The 21,342-nt window shown below is 35.6% G+C and overlaps 1 pseudogene; it reads left to right on the top strand.

Annotated features, from left to right (window-relative positions):
- The first annotated feature begins 5,071 nt into the window (after positions 1-5,071).
- LOC130022100 (60S ribosomal protein L37a-like) lies at positions 5,072-5,344 on the top strand (annotated as a pseudogene).
- The last annotated feature ends 15,998 nt before the right edge of the window (positions 5,345-21,342 follow it).

Genomic DNA, 21,342 nt, shown 5'->3' with positions numbered 1-21,342 from the left:
TTAAAAAGTAAATATAAGTCAAGCAAAAACAACTGATGAAGGAATTTGGTGTGTTAGATACTTAACAATTAGATATTCTTAGTAATGTTACAAAAAGTTCCCTATTAATTAAAACTAAAGTACAAAAGTAAAGTTATGAAAATATCAAGCAAGATAATAGTCACAAAAACACAAAAGTCATAATTACAGTAGCAAATCTCATAACAAATAATCACCCTTAATTAAAAAATACTGAAAATCATCAGTGAAAAACAAAGAATAACTACATGTGTTAAAACTCAAAAACCAACAACAATCTGTTTATAAGAAAGCCATTAAAAATAGAGATAGATATAGACAAAATAATGGAATAAAAACTAGTTATAAAAACATATTTTTTAAAAGTTTAAGCACCATGACTTACAAAGTTGTCAGCAACAGAATTTCAGACATATAATGTTCCACCTCCAACCCTAACACCCATTTCAGTATACCTCCACAGATGTTCTCAGAAATATTTTTAAAAGTGCTAAAGACTTACTCATGTAGATTAAAATAGACAACTGGCAAAAAAAGCAAAGATGGACATTATATGATGATAAAGGGATAAATTAAATAATAACAAATATCAATTTTTAATGCTTATGCACCTAATGTGGGAACTCAGAAGTCTATAAAGAAAACATGGCAGACCTGGAAGGAGACATTGACAGCCACAAAAAAGGACTACAAAGTTTTGATGTACCACTTAGAGCTGTAAGCACATCTTCCGGAGAAAACCAGGAAACAAAGGTTTTAAATAACAACCAAAAAAAAGATGATATGATGTGTTTTTTTTTGTTTTGTTTTGTTTTGTTTTGTTTGGAGGGATTGGCATACCTGGCAATTCTCAGAGATTACTTCTGGCTGTACAATGCAAGAATTATTCCTTGTAGGCTCAGGGATCATTTGGGACACAAAATTTTGAATCAATTTGGCTGCAAGACAAGCACCCTATCTGCTTTACTATCTCTCTATCCCCTAGATTATATGATCTTAATAGACTTAAGAGAAAATTACATTTCACTTCCCATCTCAAAAGAGAAAATATGCATTTTTCAGATGGTCATAGAAAATTCTCCAGGATAGTCCATATTGGAACACAATCCATGAACTGAAACTATCTCTAGCATCTTTTCACATCAGAATACTGCAGAGGCTGGAGTGACAGCACAGCAGGTAGGGAGTTTGCCCTGCATGCGGCCGACCCAGGTTCGATTCCAAACATCCCATATGGTCCCCCTGAGTACTGCCAAGAGTAATTCCTGAGTGCATGAGCCAGGAGTAACCCCTGTGCACCACCAGGTGTGACCCCAAAAGAAAAAACCCACAAAAAAACCAGAATACTGCAAACCTAGAAATTAACCAAAAGAAAATGGGAGGGGAACTACTAACTTGTGGAGGATAAATAGCCTACTACTGAATTGTGTGAATTAGGAAAACTAAAGTGAAACAAAAAGTCATCTGAGATTAATGAAAGTGAAGATATAATCACTTTAGCACATATGGGGTGGAACAAAGGCTCTACTAAAGGGGAAGTTCATAGAAATGCAGGGATACCACATTTCTTAACAGAAAACAAAATGAATGGCAAATGAAATATAAGCTCACTCTTCAATGAACATAGTGATTTCATTCATATGAGAAATGTAAAAAAATTAAAATGGGGTAAGAGAAAAAAACAGTGACTTGAGGGCTCAAGATGAACCAAGAACTTATTGAAACTATGACTAGCAGATATAATATATTGTTTCACCAGGTATGCAAAGCAGACAGACATTTATTTAGCTCTAAATGACTGAAAATTAAATAATTAAATCTCTCTCTCTCTCTCTCTCTCTCTCTCTCTTCTACCTACCTATACACATACATAAATATGTACACACAACTACATGTACAAATAAATACATAACAATTTGAGTTTGCAGCCAATAATTTCTGGACCTAGCAGCGGTCGATAAGTTTTGGATCTAGCAGTTAGTAACTATTCATTAAGCAAATTAATACTAGTCATACGGATTGCACTTGGGGCTATTTTATGTTACACTAGGATAGGACTCAGTGGCAAAAAACTCCATCTTATAGCATTTCACTATATAAAATGCCCCCATAGTATGCAAATACACCGACATATAGTAAATTAGTGGTAATCATTGTATGAATAGAGAAATGAGTTTGATTGCTAATAAGTACAAGGTTTCTTTAGTTATGGTAAAAATGTATTAAAATTGGTGCTGATGGATGTACAGTGAATATACCATAAAGCATTGAATCTTACGCTTTAAAAGAATTAATTCTATGATGTGTTAATTATATATCATTAAAGTATTCTATAAAAAGAGAGATTTCTAAAAGTTTATATTTCTGTCTTTAAAAGAGTTATTTCTAGTTATTTCAAAGCTTTGCAAAGGCTTGCCTACTTGCCTATAATCAACCTCCTTTTAAATGTGGCAACTTCTCAGGTTTTCACAGGCTAGCATTAGTCTTGCTCTTCAACACATATTTAAATTTGTAGCTCTGAATTTATATACTCAGAATGCTCTTTCATTTCTTTTTTCTTTTTTTTTTATAAAATTCCTTTATTCATCATCTTCTATTCTCTTACTCCCAATTATTGGATTTATTTTTCCCTCCCATATTTTATGATTTAGTAATATAGCCTTACTTCAGCAGCAGTATAACAAAAAGACTGGAATTACTGTGACTTTTATAATACATATATTTTTAATGTTTCAATTTCTGAACAAAAGAGCATATAGAATTGTAGAAAAATATTTAAATGATACAAATGTAATGAATACTTGTAAAGGAATACTTGAACTTTCTTCCTTTTGGTTCAATATAAGATCAAACCTTTTCATATAAACATATTTATTGTAATTCAAAAAGAAATTAAGAGTTGAAAAAAATAAAACTGTCATAAATTAAATTATATTTTATAAAATAATTTTTCTTAATACAGATTAATTTCCAGATACTTTACATATGACTAAAATTATGCATCAAATATTTTGTCTCCATTTAATCCTGCCAATTGATCAACTAAAATATTGAAAGTTAAAAAGAGCATAATTTTGCAAATAAATTGCAGAGAATTGCAAAATTGCAGAGAACCATCCTATTCCTCATAACAAATCCAGTGCTGATTAAATACCTTCTTTTGAATTACACAGACTCAATGATGACCCTGATATGCTCAAGAGACCTTATGAGCCCATTTTCATTAAGATTTAAATTAAATGATACAAGGGTAATTGTTTCCCACATTTGCTATTAACTTATCAACAAAGATAACATCTCAAGAATAATGAAACACAATAAATTGAAAACTGAAGTATTTTAAAAGTACATTGGTACACATCATACCAGGTAACTGAAACAACAATAATACCAATGCCCAGGCCATTTACCTTGAGTACATCCATAAGAAACATCAATACATATGATTTCCATGTGTTATTCTCAGATTTTTAATATTCTCTAAGGGGTTTAAAACAGTTTATGTATGACCAAAAATTGTTAAATTTAATCTTCTTAAAGAGTCATTCAAAAAAAAAAACAATTTGAAGGTAGCCATACAAAATGAACAGATGGGGGATGGAGCGATAGCACAGCAGGTACAGTGTTTGCCTTGCATGCAGCTGACCCAGGTTCAATTCCCAGCATCCCATATGGTGCCCCGAGCACTACCAGGAGTAATTCCTGAGTGCAAAGCCAGGAGTAACCCCTGTGCATCGCTGCGTGTGACCCGAAAAGAAAAAAAAAAGAAAAACTAAAATGAACATATGCTGTAATAATATCATACTTGCCCTTACCACTATATAAATATTTTTTGTTGTTGAACCACTGTGACATAGACCATTACAAATCTAACACATGGTTATACAATTTTTCAGAATTTATTCTGTCAATTAGTCACTGGACTATAGGCCTGTGTCTCTTTGGTTTTAAACCTTGGTGCTACTGGTATATTTTTCTGGCATAGTTGTCATTATGGTGAGCCTGGATTATACATAGGGCTACACTTCTTATTGTGGGAGTCACCCTCTGAATCACCTTATGAACCCTAAGGCGCTCATATTCTTGTATGAGTGCTGGGGGTTGCATGCTCAATTACACACCTATCTTACACACTTGATTGTGTTGTGCAGTTGGTCACACACTTTTGTGCATTTGCGAATCATACTGGGAGATGCAGGGTATGCGTGGGAATCACTCGCTATGGAGCCCCAAGCCCAAAAATATATTACAAAATAATTTCATTTTAATCCAAGTAACATTCTATTTCTTTTATTTTCTGAAAAAGGAACTACAGACTATTTTACCTAATTTATTAAAAGTTACCAGTTAAAAGAAACCTGAATGCCCAAGAACAGATGACTGGTTAAAGAAACTTTGGTACATCTACACAATGGAGTACTATGTAGCTGTTAGAAAAGATGAAGTCATGAAATTTACATACAAGTGGTACAACATGGAAAGTATCATGCTAAGCGAAATGAGTCAGAAAGAGAGGGATAGACATAGAAAGATTGCATTCATCTGGGGGACATAAAGTAACAAAATATGAGATTAATACCCAAGAATAGCTGAGATCAGCACCAGGAGGATTACTCCATAGCTTAGTGGCCAGTCGGGCATTCTAGAGGAAAGGGCAGCTCAGATAGAGAAGGGAGCACCAAATAAAGGGTGTTTGGAGGATCCTCCCAGGAGAGGAGATGCATGTCGAAAGTAGACTATGGACTGAACATGTTTGCCACTCAATGCCTCTTTTGCAGACCACAACACCCAAAAGGAGAGAGAGAACACAGGGGATTGCCCTGCCACAGAGGCAGGGGGGGATGGGGGGATGGGGGTGGGGGGGATATTATCCATGGTGGTGGAAAATGGGCACTGGCGGAGGGATGGGTATCTGATCATTGTATAATCAAACCCAAGCACAAAAAATTGTAAATCTACAACTGTACCTCATGGTGTTTCACTAATAAAAAAAAATTTAAAAAAAAAAAGTTACCAGTTAGTCTCTCTGTGTCCTGAGCTGAGTGATGACGTGATGGCTAAACTCACCAAGAAGGTGGGAATGTGGGTAAACACGGGACACTTTAACGCACCTCCCTCCGGAAGATGGTGAAGAAAATCAAGATCAGCCAGTATGCCAAGTACACATGCTTTTTCTGCAGAAAGACCAAGATGAAGAGACGGGCGGTGGGCATTTGGCACTGTGGTTCCTGCATGAAAACCGTCATGGGGGGACGGGGGCGCCTGGAACTACAACACCACAGTCAAATCTGCCATCAGAAGACTGAAGGAATTGAAAGACCAGTAGATCTGCCATCTGAAGCATTGCTAGGCTATAATAAATGGATTTAATTTATGTAAAAAGTTATAAATATTTTTTAAATGTTACCAATTAGTTCAAAACAAGAACCAAACTCTGCTAATGCTACTTTAAAACAAAAGATTAAACTTTATTTTTGTTAGAATTTAGTTATTTCTACATGCTAGTAAATCAAACCTAAACCTCATATGATTTACATAGTTATACTGTATCACTGTATCACTGTATCACTGTCATACCATTGTTAATTGATTTACTTGAGCGGGCACCAGTAATGAATCCATTCATCCCAGCTCTGAGATTTTAGCAGCCTCTCCTTACTCGTCTTTCCCAACATTGCCATAGTGAAGGCTCTTTCAGGATCAGGAAAATGAGACCCATTATTGTTACAATTTTTGGCATATCGAATACGCCAAGGGTAGCTTGCCAGGCTCTGCAATGACATATTTATACATATAAAGTGATGCATGCAATTGTTGACCTTTATCTTTCAGGAAAGGATGTTCTATTGTTCCAGCCCCCTTAGAAAAGGCCAGAGTCCTAGAAGAGCAAGTAGGACAGTTGCCTTGTACATGGTCAACCAGGTTTGGTCTCTGTCACACCCAGATGTTTCCCTGATCACTGCCAGGAATGATTCCTGAGTGCACGCACACCCTGGAGTAATCCCTGAGCACCTCAACCCTGCCATGCCCCTTGCCCCCACCCTCAACTGAAAAAAAATTAATTGACGTGACAGATAGCATGAGGGTAAGAAGCTTACTTTGCATGAGGCATGCCTCGGTTCAATCCCAAGCACCACATAAGACCTCCTGAGCACCATCAGGAGTGACCTCAGAATAAAGAGCCAGGAGTAAATTTCAAACAACAGAAGGTGTGTCCACCCCCTAAAACAATCAACTGAACTTCCATACAACCTAACAATTTCACTTCTTGGCATCTACACCAAGAATGCAAAAACACTATTTTGAAAAGACATTTGTGTCACTATGTTCAATGCAGCACTATTCAAAATAGTCAATGTTGGAAACAAACCTATTGAGAAGAACAGATGACTGGATAAAGAAATTTTGCCAAACATGACGGAGAGAAGAGAGATCCAGAATTAACATCCCAACATCTTATGTGCTCGTAAGAGTATAGTTATTTGGTGTTTACTAACTAGCCTTTGCTTATTCTTCTTTTGTTTTGTTTATGCTTTTTGGGTCACACCCAATGATGCACAGGGGTTACTCTTGGCTCACGCACTCAGGAATTACTCCTGGCAGTGCTCAGGGGACCATATGGGATGCTGGGAATCAAACCTGGGTTGGCCGCGTGCAAGGCAAATGCCCTGCCCGCTGTGCTGTTGCTCTAGCCCCCCTTTGCTTATTTTTAACACGATCATAGATATGATTCTTTAACTCCTAGGGAACTTTTGTTCTTTATACATGTTTCAAATGTTGGTCTCAATTATCCCCTTGGGTGAATAAAGAAAAAGTTGAATAAGTTAGCAATAGAGAACTTCAAAGAAAACTATAGTGAAATCATAATATATTGTTGATCAAAAACATTTACAAAAGTAAATCTAAGATTTAGAAATTAAGCTTAACATTTTGAACTTTAGTAACAAGAAATCTTTATTATGTTTATCCCTAATTTTATTTTGTTTAATCAAGCTGAGTGGGATTGTAACATAACAGATTATTCAAAAACAAAGTGAAAGTATAAACTTTCATACATATACACGTACATACATATACATGCACGTACATATGGGTATATATGTATATACACACATTATATATATGTATATTTCATATTATGGAATTTATCCAGACTACACAACCTGAAAGTAAAATCACAGTTCTATACTTCAAATATATGGGATTTTAGTGGATTGAATCAAAACTTGTACTTCCTTCTCTTTCTATAATCTGAACTTTATTATTTTCATTTGATGTATCAAGATACCTTTAAATTTGTGGGTATTTTGGAAGCAGTACTCAGAGGGTTAAGGGGCCACTCTTTTTCTTTTTTTAATTGAATCACTGTGAGATACAATAACAAAGCTTTCATGGTTGATTTCAGTCATAAAATAATCGAACACCCATCCCTCTACCCGTGCACATTTTCCACCACCAATGTCCCCAGTATCCCTCCTGCCTCCCCTACCTGACCCCAACCCCTGCCTCTAAAACAGACAATTTCCTTCTTTGGATCTCTTTGCTTTTTGGCATTGTGGCTTGCAATACAGATACCGAGCAGCCATTGTGTTTGGTCCTTTATCTACTTTCAGCACACAACTACCATCCCATTCTTGTTCATCTTAATTTAAGTATCCCATAAATTGGCAATGGTTATAAGGTACCATTGCAAAATAAATTCAGTAGCATTAAAAATGCATTATATAATCTATTATTGTGAATAGTAATTATAAATTTTCAGAGCACAGGTCAATTGATAGAAACTTGTCTTTTGAACTGAGAAAAATGTGATAAATGTATATATTTCTAAATTATTTTTTAAAAGAGTCTATTTGTGGCAAATGAGCTCAGTTTCTTCAAAATTGCTCTAAATATATCTGATCCCTCCCTCGCAAATCATTAGATCCTTCTAGGAGTAATCTAAAATGTTCAGATCAGTTGTTACTCTCTTAGATAATATTGGTCTCTGGGACAGAATTAAAACAGAAACAATCATGAAGTGGTTGTAAATGCTAATTTGAAATACATTCCAGCCAAATGAGCACCACAGACAATTAGACCTCTCTCTTACAGAAAGGAACTAGTTTTGACCATCTCTGTTTTCATATTTTTAAAAATACTATCACATTGTACTACTTTACAGTCATTTAGAATTATTTTACCCAGTCACACCACAACCCTCGTTATTAAAATAATTCATTTACATTTTAATTTTAGGTTTTTTAAATAAAATTAAACAGAAGCAAAATTAATAATTTAAGATTCAAGCAAATGCTTTGGCTTTTTAATTTTTGGTACTCACTTTGTATTCAATTTATCTTCTTCTATATCCCCTTCAAGTTACCCACAGATTTGACCAAAGGACCTTGCAGTTGGTTTTTCATACAAATTATTCACGCATTTTGAATGGAAGTCAGGATGTTAAAATATTGTGACTTACAATTGGATTCCTCTTTCTAGATTGCTATTGGTCAGCAGCTTTAGATAAAATCATTTTCACTGTTCCCAATCTATCAAATTTTAACCATGAATTTCAGGATTTTCATCACAATGAATCTTGCCAAATACTATTACTATACCTTAATCTCCTCATCTAATAATACCTTCTAGAAAGAAATTAAATTTTCTAAAAACTGTTATTACTAATCAACCCATGCAGGTTTCTAGTTATCACTTCCTTTTCTTGATGAAAGTAATGATGCTGATATATCTACATCATTTTAGGAGAAAATATAAAACATTTCTTTAAAGTTTTCTTTTTCTTTTGTGTTAACTCTAAAAAGATATCATAAGAGCGTTTCCTAAGTTTTCTACTGGTTCTATACCTAGATTTATTGATGCATACAATAGAATATCATTCTTACCTTAAGCATCTAATTTGTTAACAGAGAAAAACTGGTGGAGGGTCCTGGAAATTTTGGTGGTGGTTAAAGTATGGTAGCTGTGTACACCAAAACCAAAAATGTTAGCATTATTGTAAAAATGTAGCCTAAACTTTAACAAATAATTTTTTTCTTTGAATTCTACTTCTTTACATTTGCTTCTAAATTTCTTCCTCTTTCTTAGTGTGATGGAATCCAGAGTGACTGATGCCAAATGAGAAAGTGTAGTTGCAAGAAGTCAAATTTGATATACATTTCAAAGTCAGTCTCTAAAGTGAACTATTGCTTAGTGTCACAAAAGAGACTTTAAAAAGTAAGCAAGTAGTGATATAATCAGATTTTGCTTGATTTGATGATGAAAATATACCTTCCTTAATTCAAGGATTGTAGCTTCCTTTTTATATGATCTTTTTTTTAGATTATGTCAATGCATCACTATATCATTGTTATCCCCTTGTTCGCCGATTTACTCGAGCGGGCACCAGTAACTTCTCTATTCCTCCCAGCCTTAGCTTTTAGCATCCTCTCCTTACTCATCTTTCCCAACGATTGGAGGCTCTTTCAGGATCATGGGAATGAGACCTGTTATTGTTACTGTTTTGGGCATATTGAATACACCATGGGGAGCTTGCTAGGCTGTGCCTGTGTGGGTGGTATACTTCGGTAGCTACCGGGCTTTCTGAGAGGCATATATGAAAGCCTCTCAGAAAGCCCGGTAAACTACAGAGAGTATTTTCTCTCTCTCTCTATGATTTTGTTGCATACCGTCAAATATGGTATGGTGATTATGGAAAATGGTCTAATGATGTGTCATTCAGCCAAGAAGCGGCCACACAGTCTGGAAAGTGGCCTGGAGAGTGGCAGCAGTTTGGTACTGGAGGTTGGCTATCGGAGCTGGGTCCCGTGGGGCATGGAGGGCTCTCATCCACCCATCTCTGGGATGCCCCGAGTGGAAACAGCCTGGAACAGAGTCTGTGCGATGTCTGCTTCTTCCCCTGACTCATTGGTAGATTGCTAGTGGGAGACCCTAGACTCCGATCCTTTGCCTTCCCCTGTCCCAGAACCCAGGACAATTTTATTTCTTTTTTCTTTTTTAACTTTCCCATTAGATGTAATACTGCAACTGCCACCATTACTGAGTCACCATTAGCTGAGAGCTTTCTAAGTGTCAAAGTACCGAGTGCTTTTTTTTAAATTTATTTTTTAATTGAATCACTGTGAGAACAGTCATAAAGCCTTTCAGTTCAAGTCTTGGTCAATCATAGAATGATGAAACACTGTCCCTTCATCAGTACACATATTCCACCACAAGAACCCCAGTATACGCCCCCTCCCAACCACCCCCCACCTTTGTGGCATATTTCCACTTTACTCTCTCTACGTTGATCACATACAATATTACGACAAAAGACCAAACATTATTATTTGGCATTTTCCCCAACATTCAGACCTGCCAAAAAGTGATTAGATAATTTGTTTTCTATTACAGATTATGAAGATCATAAGATGTCGTGTGGCTACAATAGCAGCCATGCGAATTTGGATTTCTAATATTTTACTCCACCCAGATCCTCCACCTTCCAGTAGGCAGGGGTCACACTCACCAACTGGCACCCTGGCGCCGTGTAATCCCATCAACAGCCAAGACCCAGAGACTATAAAACCCAGCTCCAGGAAGCACATGGCCACATTTGCGGCCATGCGACATCTTATTATTCTTACTTTGGATAAACCTGCAGGCTTCCGAATGTAACCTGCCCACACAGCAGAGTCTGGCAAACGAACAACAGGATGGTCGTGATCGTGATCATGATCGTGAATATTTTACTAATAAATTTGAGGTATTACTGTCAAATTTGTTGTTACTGTGTCTGGCATATTGAATACTCTCAGTAGCTTGCTGGGCTCTCCGAGAGGGGTGGAGGAATCGAACTCGGGTCGGCCATGTTGGCCGCTTGTAAGGCCGACGCCCTACCGCTGTGCTATCGCTGGAGCGATAGCACAGCGGATAGGGCGTCTGCCTTGCACGCAGCCAACATGGCCGACCCGAGTTCGATTCCTCCACCCCTCTTGGAGAGCCCGGCAAGCTACCGAGAGTATTCGATATGCCAGACACAGTAACATCAAAGTCTCCAATGGAGACGTTACTGGGCCCGCTCGAGCAAATCGATGATCAACGGGAGGGCCTTACTTTACTTTTACTGTCAAAAGTCCCTGGGTTCAAGATTGTTTTGTATGCCTCTGGGATCATGGTCGTTCAGAAGCCAGAGGAGGCGTTTGAGGGTGGCAACCCGGGCCATTATCATGGCAGGGAGCAGGGCTGATTCCACCCCCCCCCATCCCACGAGGCCCCATGTGCCTCATCAATGCATTCTCATACCTGGCTGTTCATTAGGCTCTAAAAGATGCAGGCCACCATACCGCTGCCACAAGGGTGGACAGGCGGAGAGACAGACACCTTTTCCCTCCCAGGGCAGCATAGCACCATCGTTAAATGCACAGTCCAGATGCATTTCGATTGGGCATTATGTTTTGCTCAGATTTTCCCACCACCATTCAAGCCTGTTTTTCAGGGACAAACACTAGATCATTTACTTTCCATCGATCACTTTGCATATCAGGAAATGTCTCACAGTTGTGTAAGCGGCCACACGGTTCAGAAAATTGCCTTGGTGCCCACATAGAGAACCATGCTTATAGAAGCTCATGGTCACTGGGATTCCATCGGGAGAATGCGGGGAGACAGCACCTACCCCATCTGGGACTTCCTGGTGATATCGGCTCAGTACGAGGCCCGGAGAATTCTCCGGGAGTTGAGGATCCAACCAGCTGGTTTTCTTCTTCACTTCTGTGTGCTGTAAGATGCAAGACAATTTTATATAAGGAAAAAATCAATTCTATGTAAGGAATATATATCAATTCTATATAAGGAAAAAATTTTCAATACCTAAAAAAAGTTACAGAACAGCCGTGTAATTGTATAACCAGTTGAATGATGTGAAAGGTTAGAAAGTGCAAAGAAGGTTGAGCAACTCATTCAATCAGATTGATTTATAGAAGACAATCATGACAAACATTAATCATATTGAGATTATATAAGAGAACATAATCAGAGGAAATGTGGAGTCTCAAAGACTTGTGAAGGCCTTTACCCATGCAGCACATAAAAGTCAGGGAGTCTTGATATGCATGGATCATTCTGCAGTCCCATTATTTCAAATGTGCTTTGTATTCTATATATTTAGTGTGTGCATGGTTTTCACAGAAAGGGAAACAAATAGGAAACAAATTTATACTAGAGAATCTGTACCCAGGCACATCCTTCTAATGCAGCTGTCTGTCTCATCTGACCCCAAGAGAGAATTCTAATAATGTTATCATTTGATTCCCATTTCAGGCACTTTGCATTTTTATATATGCTAAAGAATTCAGCGAGTCATCCAACTGGCAGAAGCAATAGGAAAACTTCCTTTAGAGCACAGGTGTACAAGCAAACAAATTCTTTCAGTGTTTGAAAATTGATCCTTCACTATAGCAAACTTCTCAGCGGCAGGCTGTACTGGCAAGAAGAGGTGGAAGAACTCACATCTGTCAGGTGGAGGAAAACAGATGTAAGCACCTTTTCTCTCCATCTAGAAACACTAGGGCACATACATATTGTCAGCCTGGACTGTCTTTTTTGAAGCTACATTACAACTTGGATTTAGTAAAAGCATAAATATATCAGTCCTATTTTTAAATGGGGGCTAACACAGAAAAAATGGAGGAGGAGGAGAGGATGGAAAGAAAGAAGGAAGGAAGGAAGGAAGGAAGGAAGGAAGGAAGGAAGGAAGGAAGAAGGAAGGTAGGTAAAGAAGAAAGGAAGGAGGGAGAGAGGGAGGGAGGGAGGGAGGAAGGAAGGAAGGAAGGAAGGAAGGAAGGAAGGAAGGAAGGAAGGAAGGAAGGAAGGAAGGGAGGAAGGGAGGGAGGGAAGACAGATGAGAAGGAGCAAAGGGAAGAAAGGTAGATGAAATAGAGTATTAAACTCTATTGTTAGAGTTCAATAAGTGAAACTAGCTTGCTAATTCTGGATGCCTAGGAACTGTAGCTTCTTGCGACCAAGGCTGTAAGAGTACAAAGGACTATAAATATCTTCAAAAGCAAAAACAAGGTCAAGAAATTATCACAGTCATATTAAGGTGAATATAAGTAGACAGAATCTGAGTTGCCCCAAGTCGCCATATATAATACTAGAAAGTGAATTTGGTTATGGCTTTGTTTGGGGGCCTATCTCTGAGCACTGTCCTGGACTAATATGCTTGAGGGTGCAGGGTATTAAACCAGTATTTCAGCGCACAAAGCAAATACTCCAGTCCTTTGAGCCAATCAACTAACCAATCACCTTGGGTTAAAGTCCTATAGTATTAGAAGAACTTCTTATGACCAGGCCCCATGCACAGTTATGCTTGTTTCTGCCACTAAATCATAAAACTTAAAAGTTCATATTTCATAATTATAGCATGATCTAATATACAAAGTTCACATTATTAAACTGCTTTACACATTTGAAGTACAACTAAGCAAAATCAAAAAGAAGCTTTAGCAATATTTTTAATATGCAATAGATTATTTAGCATCTAAATCACTGCAACCTGATGTTCTTTATAACATATGTTTCTTAAATCAAGTAAACAAAACAAATAAATAAAGTCCTGTGGTAGTCAATCTCTTTGATCCTAATGTGTTATTCTTTCTAAACACTTCATCTGTTTCTTCAACTGGACACTAGTGACACAAAATTGTAATGGGATAGCAGTGTAGCTATGCTTTACCTTCAAATATAGACATTACATATCATAGACCAAACAGACAAGCCCACACTTTTACAAGCTCCATTTTGTATGTTCTGCATATGCTTTCACTCCTTTTGTTTTCCCGGTAGACCCACGTACCTCCTAAATGTGAACAAAGTCTTCCCTAAACCACACCACACTACCCCACCCCAACCCCTCTACCCTACCAATTCTTTCAAACTGAGGCTATGTTAGAATTCAGTGGTGATAAATTTAAGACACCCCAAGCTTTAATCAACATTCCTCTTTAATCCATCCATGAAAAACCTAATGTGCTAAACACCATTTCAAATCAGGCATGCATTAGCCCCTAAACTTGTCTTCAGAGCTACATTATAATATTTGATCTTACAAACATAAGCAAATTAAATTTTATGTTGACAGTAGATAACGTATTATCATTTTTAAGTGTCTCCATTGGCTACATTTCTATGAAAACTTTTATTACCCGAAGAGTGAAAATGCCTGCCAAGTTCAGGTTAGAGGTTAGAAAACCATAACTGCTTATACGTTTTAGTTATATTTATCAAAATGCTTCTTGTATTCTTCTCTTACTCTCTTTTTCATGTAAAGGATAGCAAATGTTTTAAAATAAAATTTTGACTAAGCAGTATTTTAGTTGTAAATAGGAATAGTTTCTCTTACAGGCATTTCACATTAAAGTAAATTCTGCTGCCTTTGAAAATCTGTCAGCTTTATTTTGTACAGGTATTCAGAATTCTCTCCTTTTTTGACCAGTATTATATAAAGTTCCTCTGGGAAGATAATGTGCATGATTGCAGGCTTGCCTTGTTAAAATCCATGGCTTTTTATGCAGTCATGTTTTTGGCGATGAATTATGCATGAAAGAGTATCTCATTACATTTCATTTTCTTTACAGCAGCTTCTTTTCAGACACACTTTGGTTCCCAACAGCCGAGCTATCCCTTACCCTGCAGCTTGGCCATCTTGATTCCTTCATAGTATTTTAGACAAAATGGGTGTGTTTCTCTTATCCCCTCATGCCAGGTATAAATTAGTCATTGGCGCTCTTACTGATTGTAAGATAACCAGTCTGGACCAAGGGACACTAGAATAGGCCGTATTTGGTGGTGGTGGTGTGGTGGGGATATATCTGACAATATGGAAGACCACTTCCCCTACAATTGTCCAAGGTATAGGAGAAAAAACGCCTTGACTCCAAAACACAGGCTCATTTTAAAACTTGAAAATGCCTTACTCTCCTTCATAACGTAGAAATTAGCTATCAATGTTTTTCACTTGAATGGGTGTGTTTCAGTATTTTAGTATTTTTTCACAGAACTAAAAGGTCAAGGAACAAAGCTCTGTAAGTTTTTTTTTCTTTTGAAATGAAGCCATTGGTCTTCTGTACCTGACAAGATGAATTAAATGTTGAGAAAAGATCACAGAATTTAATCAGCGCAGTCATTCAGTATATGTGGTTGGGATCAATCACTCAAAGAAGCATATGGAAAACTAGGTTAGTATGTTTGTGTGTGCTAGTATGTGTGTGAATGAGAGTATGCATTATGATGATTCCTAAGTTTTTTATCTCTGATTAAAACATTTCCTTATAAGCAAATCCATTTAGAAAATTGTTATGTCTATGTCAAATTATGCCATTCATTGTAGTAGAGTCATACTAGGTAAAGGTCTTGCATTTTAAGGAGAAGAAATAATCCTCCTAGAACATAACCAGAGAAATAGCTTCTTATTTTTATTATACAATTAAATATTTTCTTGGAATCAATGAGAATTATTCAAGTAAATGAAGGCAACTTTCCATAGGTCTAGAAAAGTGAAAGGCACAAAGTTTATTTCTAGATTAAGAAGACCTACTCAAATATTTTTAGTTTTCTTGCAAGAATGTGGTAGTGGTGACAAAGAACTTTCATTTTCCAACTGCCATTATGCTTTTTGACTGAAAAATTGAAACCTTCCTAAAATGGAACCCAAGGAAATGACTCATAAGCTCCTTGGTCTAAGAGTAATGCTAAGAGGAAAGCTTATGATTCTGGCAATATGCTTTCAAAATATATCCTCAACATGTGGAATTTTCTGATAACTGGGTTTATAATAAAATGTTTGCATTTGATAAAGTATATAATTTACTCATTAATGCCCATTTTATTCTTTTTAAAATTATGGATAGTACATTTTCTAAATATATGCATAGGTATGAATATAAAATATATTTCTATAGCTTTTCTGCATATAAAACTATGCTCATAGTTTGTATACTCATAATGTTTTGAGATATGATAATATGATTTGTGAAGAATATCAATAATATGTCATTATACTCTGATCAAATTACCAGTGTCAATTGTTAAACACTAAGGAGGTCATGAATTATTTTCAAGGAATCTCTCTTTCCCCCTCCCAACTTCAAGGAATCTTTACTGCAGTCATTTAACTGCAATGTAGAAAAAAATGGTCTTATGGTTTTTAAGGCAGCATTTATGGAAATGACTATTTTATGTTCTTGTGGTAAATAGCATATCTTTTGCAAAATTTTGCTTTAATTTCATTTGTGTTATGGTAGTGGTGGCAGAGAGCCATAGTTTAGATATACATTTGATAGGTCTAAAACTTGTCTATTTCTCTGAAATGAAAAGAATAGAGAAAAGAAGAGAATTGACATTTACACTGAAATTTATATTTTATTATCTGTGACATGAAGAGAATTAAATCAATGCTAGTTAACTATTGACTGAGAGACTAAATGCCCTACTATCGTGTAACACATTAGAAGTACATAGACAATTTGAATATAAGTCAATATTAACATCGGTGAGAATGGATGGGTCAACTTCTGATTTTCCCAGACATAACTACAGATTATGGTCCTGAGAACTTTCCTAGGACCTGTTCTTCTTTCAGGAATGTTAAAATCAAAAAAATTATCTATGACATAAGACAGGTATGTAGTCACTTTTTTGACCATTGGCACCCAAGTATTTAGTAGTTAATAATATCAACTACCATTTTATTTTCCTGGCACACATTCTATTTTGAGAGTTATTTAAAAACATAGAGGAGGTTTAATTAAAATGAAATATTATCTAAATATTGATGTCATTTTTTTAATTAACTATCTCTTATGTAAACAGCTAGATAGTCTTTACAGTGTCCTCAAAAGAACTACCATTTCTTCTGGGGAGACTAAATATCAGCCCTGTGAGAAGAGAGCATATAAGTCTCTCCTTATGCAGCTTTGCTAGACTTCTCTGTTCCACACCAGATCTCCTTTGTGAGAAACAAGAAACAAGAAATAGAGTTTATTTAGAGAACAACATTTTTCAAGTGTGAATTCCCTTCTGTGCATGTCCTGACAGAGAACTTTCAATAATATTCTTTGCTAGGAAGAATAGCCAGAGAAAATTTGGTTGTGCTACTGACGACAATTTTACTGAAGTTAGTTAGAGTGTTATAAAAATAAAGGCAATCTCATCTACTAGTCATTAAAACAATGGTATACATCTCTGAATCTATAAGTATTTTAACACTAGAGAATCACTTCAAATCATAACACAGACATTTCTTTCAGGTTTGTGATTGCTGTATTAAAGATTTTATAGTGAATACTGTATGTATATATATATATAATGATAAAATGTTGATAAAATATATTGTTTATACTCCAATTTTAGTATTTGCCTTCTACCCAGAACTTAATCATTTTTATTTCTGATAGAACAGAATTTATATTTAGAAATTTAGGCTAAAATATTGAATAAAAACATTTACCTTAATAGAATCCACTAATTGAATGAATGATTTATAAATAACAGGGCAAAGAAAAATAATAAGGCCAAAGTAAAATCTACATTGCACATAAGATGTGCTTTTGTTTAAGTAAAATATGAGCTGTTGGTACTCTTATCTTGATTAATTCCAAAATGCCTCTCACTTATTCTAGAGCTTCACCCTTTTTTCTAATCACATTGACATGTGAACTTTTTTGTCCCTGCAAGTGAGTTATTTGCAATGACAATATTAATATACTTGAGCAAAATCAAATCAAGTTGCTTTAAAAAAAGATACAGTTATAAGGTCAGAGCACATATTATTTCGAGAAAGTACTTCATATATTTAAGATGAGAAAGTCCTACTAAACTCGAGTAAAACTGAAACTGATTTGGAAATCATAAAGAAGATGACAGTATGGATTTAACTCTGCTGTGTATTCATAGGAGAAAGAAAGTAAGCTTTCCATTAAAGTTGATATATCACAGAAATTTATGGAAAGAATAATTATCAATGAATATAGATTATTTAGCAGATAGCTGACTGAAACCTGGAGAAAAAGTTTAAAAGAAGTCTTAGAAGTCATGACTAACGTCTAACATAAGAATTAAAAAGGAATACTTACAACTTGTCAGTTCCAGTAATCACAAAAGACTAAGTCAAATAAAATTGCCTTTAGTTACAGCAAGAGAGAATTTCTATTGAATGTCAGGATGTATTTCTCTCTTCTCTGAACTCTAACAGCATGTAATGCCTGAATCAATCATTGGAGAATAAATTGAACATCACTTTATGACTTCGCTATTGCTTTATTAAAATGCTATTTTGCATCTTATATTGTGTTTTTAGTTCATTCTTTGATTGTGAGCTGGATATCAAATACTAATTATTTTATTCCTACCACAATATAGTTCAATTTCTTTTACATATCAGCCTCTAAGGAGATATACATTTTAAGAAATGTATTGGATTTAAGCTTCACACCTGGTATCAGAAAAAATTAGAGGCATAAGTGTAGTTTTGAATGATCTAAGGTTGTCATGGTTAGAATCAGAGGAATGAATCACATGATCTTTCTGATGACCCAAGTGTTGTTTATAATATATAAGGTATGATTACCAGTTTCTATAATAGCCTCTAAAAGAATAAAAATTGAGGGTTAAAAGTGTAATGAAATGCAAATGAAACTGTCTTGGAAACAGAACTGCACATTTTATTTGTTTCTTATGAATCTGAAGCACAGAGAATTTTAATATTAAATACTATCAACAGTATTCCAGTTTAAAATTAATAGTGGAAATAATTCTTAGTCAAATTGCAGTTATTAGTTTAAAATAAATGCCAATGAATATTTTGGAAGCCAAATATAGTTGTATCAATCCTATATTAAGAAGAGTTCTAAATATACTATGTTCCAAATATATTTGTTCCATTTCCTAGTTTTAATCAACACCCAGGTAAAATTAAGGCTCATATTAATTTCACATACTTGCCACATACCTAGTGTAAAATCAAATAAAATTATGCATCAAGATTTATGTTGAACACCTTATCCTTTCCTTTTTTCCCAGTAATGAGGAAGAGGTAAAATATTTTAAAAATCTATGACATATAGTTCTTTTGACATTTACTCTGTTTCAGGTGGATGCTGTTTTAAATAACTTTCTTAACCATGCAAAATTTGGGTTGTGGTTAATTAAATAAAATGACAGCTTAATGCAGCTTAAATATCACCGGACTTGAAGATATCTAATTTTACTGTACCTATGTACTCATTCTTAGTGGGACCTTACACAACTTACATAACCTATTTAGGTGCAATTTTCTCAACTGTGAGTAAAATTGCCGGATAAAGCTTTGTTCCATAATTACTTTGAACTACTGGTTCCTCATGTTAGTAAGGTGCTTTCATAATATCTCTCCTTTCTTCTTCTCTTTTTTTTTTTGTTGTTGTTTCTTTGTTTTGTTTTTAGGTCACACTCAGCAGTGCTTAACTCTTACTCCTGAAACTATTATTAGGGATCACTCACAGCAGTGCTCCAAGGACCATGTGTGGGTAGGGACCCAAACAAGGTCAGGAGCATGAAAGATAAGCACTATGCCTGCTAATATCTCTCTGACCCATATCTTTCTTTTCTTAAATTTTGTTTTAAAAATAAAAATAATTTATTTTATTTTTGTCTTACAAAACCATACATTACCATTGGAAATTGTCAATACCCCAGTCACAGGGGCTATAAATGACACCAGAAAGATACAGCATTATCCTGATAATGGGGATGGAATTTAGGAAATGATTAAAAAGAGTGTAAACTATCTTTAGTAAAAAACTTTTTCAGATGAACATGAACTTGTCCTCCCACCAGGGTTGTTCCTTCTGAACAAAATGATAATCAAGCCAAAAAAGGTATGTCACATGTGAGAAGCACACCTTGATTCATTGTTATTTCTTTTCTTTTTTTTTAAGTAAAACATATTTTATTTGGAGGTTTTGAAGGGAAGGAGGAAGAGAAAGTGGGAGAGAGTGGAGAGTAATGTGCTCAAGAGAGAACCCCGTCTTCTCCAAGGGCAAGTGAGAGCCCCGACACACATCCCAGCATTAGACATGAAAGCATGAAAGTACACATCTCAAGAGAAGAGATACGGGCAACACTTTACTCAGGCACCACATGTGCTCGGCCATGTAGGCACAAGCAGCACATGGGCTCAGGCAACATATGCACTGATTCATTGTTATTTCTTTATTACCTGCAAATATTTGGAATGTGAGATTAAGCAAAACTTTGACTGAGCTTCCATTATGTGTCAGGTATCATGTTAAGTAAGATATACTTAAGTCCATATTTTTAATACTCAGTACTCTATGTAAACTATAACTAATATAATGTTCATGTATTATAATATATTATAATAATATATTATTTTATATAAGTTTACTTGTATTATCAAATTATGAGTACATGAAAAGAATACCATAAATTTTATTCACAGCAAATAAATACCAGCTGGTTTTAATAAAATAAATGGGTTAAAGAAATTAAAAAGAACAAAAGCTCACTCTCAAAGAACTTACCAATTAATTCAGGAAAGGAAATTAAGTTTTGGAAAACTAAGTGTTTTGATGATGGCAGAAAAGATGTTGCAAGGCAATTCCTCAAGATAAGACAGAAACATATTCTAAAATATGTGTGTGGAATTTCAGAGAAAAATTGTTGCTTTTGGATCAAGCAGTGGCTTAATCATCTATTGGAGGAGCAAACTGTGTGTATGAGTGAAAATTAATTGGCTATATGTCTGAAATAGTCTATGTGTTTTCTTATTTTCGCTAGTCTCATTAGTATGTTTTAATCATTGAAATGTTCCAAAAGCCTATAAGAAAGAACCTGTATCTCAGCAAGTGTATTTAGATATCGTCCTCCATTTTCTATTTTTCTTGCCTGTAGGATTGTGTATTGTACATTCCTCCAAATCTTCAGCTTCCTGAGCTACAAAATTCACTGAACTTTTTCAGATGCTATAATAAGCAATTGCAAGTCCCTTGGTTTTTTCCCTTGACTATGGCAAATATATCCTATTGATATTTCTTATATGAGCTAAAGTTGTGTAGAAGAGAAATAAGCATTTATATTTAATATGTATATGACTGGAGCTGGAGCGATAGCACAGCGGGTAGGGCGTTTGCCTTACAAGCGGCCAACATGGCCGACCCGAGTTCGATTCCTCCGCCCCTCTCGGAGAGCCCGGCAAGCTACCGAGAGTATTCGATATGCCAGACACAGTAACAACAAAGTCTCCAATGGAGACGTTACTGGGCCCGCTCGAGCAAATCGACGATCAAC

This window comes from Sorex fumeus, unplaced genomic scaffold (assembly GCF_029834395.1).
Source record: "Sorex fumeus unplaced genomic scaffold, SorFum_2.1 ptg000002l, whole genome shotgun sequence".
Lineage (NCBI taxonomy): Eukaryota > Metazoa > Chordata > Mammalia > Eulipotyphla > Soricidae > Sorex > Sorex fumeus.
This window is presented reverse-complemented; position numbering and strand designations above follow the sequence as displayed.